The sequence below is a fragment of the Rhinolophus sinicus genome, linkage group LG10 (genome assembly GCF_036562045.2).
Source record: "Rhinolophus sinicus isolate RSC01 linkage group LG10, ASM3656204v1, whole genome shotgun sequence".
Taxonomy (NCBI): Eukaryota; Metazoa; Chordata; class Mammalia; order Chiroptera; family Rhinolophidae; genus Rhinolophus; species Rhinolophus sinicus.
Genome location: NC_133759.1, coordinates 102,917,370 through 102,919,007, shown reverse-complemented (window position 1 = coordinate 102,919,007; position 1,638 = coordinate 102,917,370). Strand labels below are relative to the sequence as shown.

Sequence of the window (1,638 nt, the reverse complement as noted above, 5' to 3'; positions counted from 1 at the left end):
ATTCACCTTTGTTAGTAAAGGTCACAGTTTCTTCTGCTGCTGACAACTTGTTGCCTCGGTATAGTCTGTCTCAAGAAAGAACCGGTTCAGGTAAGTTTTGGAAAAGGAAAAATACTTTCATCAACACCCACGCCACAGTGGAAAAGTCACCAAGGTCTCTCCTACAGTTATGAGCAGAATCCCAAAAGAGCATAAAATCATTTTCAGTGCTCAGAGTCTGCACCCTCAAACTGCCCAGCATCTGTCGGTGTAGCATCTACCTCCATCCCACCTTCATAATCTCTTACTGAATCTTCTGTCCGGACTCCAGCCATGTTACCCTGGCTGCGCACCGACTGCGAAAGCATTCCTTCTCATCTCTCCAGTGTGGCCTGGCCTTCTGCTGTTAAGTGGGATCATCTTTCTTCATAGGTGTAAAATGTAGGAATGTCCCCCTGCCCTTGTCCATGTGCTTCCACATCATGTTCTTCATCGTAATCATCTGAATCTTCATCCTCAGGGTCAGGATACAAAGCCTGGCATTCAAACATTGCAGGGAACATTGCCTCCAATGCTGACTTATCACTGGGCACAAATCTGAATTCAGCAATAGGGTCAACTCATCATGTCTTCCTCTTCTTCTTCAGCAACAGATTCTTTTGATTCCTCTTCAAATCTGGATTCACCATAACATATAGATGCTCTCCTGGAGATGCATTTAGGCCCCTGGACACCGCATGCAAACTAGTGATGACTGTTCCAGTGAGAATCCTAATCCAGAGCCATCTAACCAAGACAGGTGGCTCTCAGCAATGTCAAGCACAGCCTGGGTGTCTGGCAGGAGCCCCTCAGCTGACCCCAGTGGCGGGAAACTTTTGAGGAAGCTCATTGCAGCAGTGATCATGAAGATACAGGCCAGGTGAGCCTGCTTTTGTGATTTCAATTTCCAGTTAATTCATTGATAGTGTCTAAGAAAACAATTGATTTTCATCCTGTAACCTTACTAAACTCCCTTATAAGTAGATCCTTTGGGATTTCCTGTGTAGATAATCATGTCTATAAATAGAAGTTTATCTCTTCCTTTCTAATCTGCATGCCTTTTTACTTTTTCTCATATTACTACATTGGCTTGGACTTCTAGTAGAGTGTTGAAAATGAATGGTGAGATCAGACAGCCTTGCCTTGTTCCTGATTTCAGGAGAAAAGCATTCATTTTTACATCATATATTAACTGTAGTTTTTGGTAGACGTCCTTTATCAAGTTGAGGAAGTTTCCTTTTTTTTACCACCTAGTTTTCTGAGAATTTATTTTTTCAGATACTTTTTCTGCATCTTTCAAGGTCATATTATTTTTCCTTTTTACTCTGTTAATGTAGTAAATGACATTGAATAATTTTCAAGTGTTGAACCAATTTTTCACACCTGGGATAAAATCCACTTGGTCATGACATATTATCATTTTTGTTTATCACAGATTCATTTCCCAATATTTTGTTAAAAATTTTTAATATTTATGAGGTACATTGCTATATACTGTCTAGTTTTGGTTATCAGAGTAATTTTGACCTCATTAATGATTTGGAAAGCGTTCTCTCTCTTTCTGTTTTCTAAAAGAATTTGTATAAAATTTGTCATGTTTCCCAGGGAAACCATCTAACC

The 1,638-nt window shown here is 39.8% G+C and overlaps 1 pseudogene; it reads right to left on the bottom strand.

Annotated features, from left to right (window-relative positions):
* Positions 1 to 203: 203 nt before the first annotated feature.
* LOC109451699 (methylosome subunit pICln) lies at positions 204 to 868 on the bottom strand (annotated as a pseudogene).
* Positions 869 to 1,638: the final 770 nt, after the last annotated feature.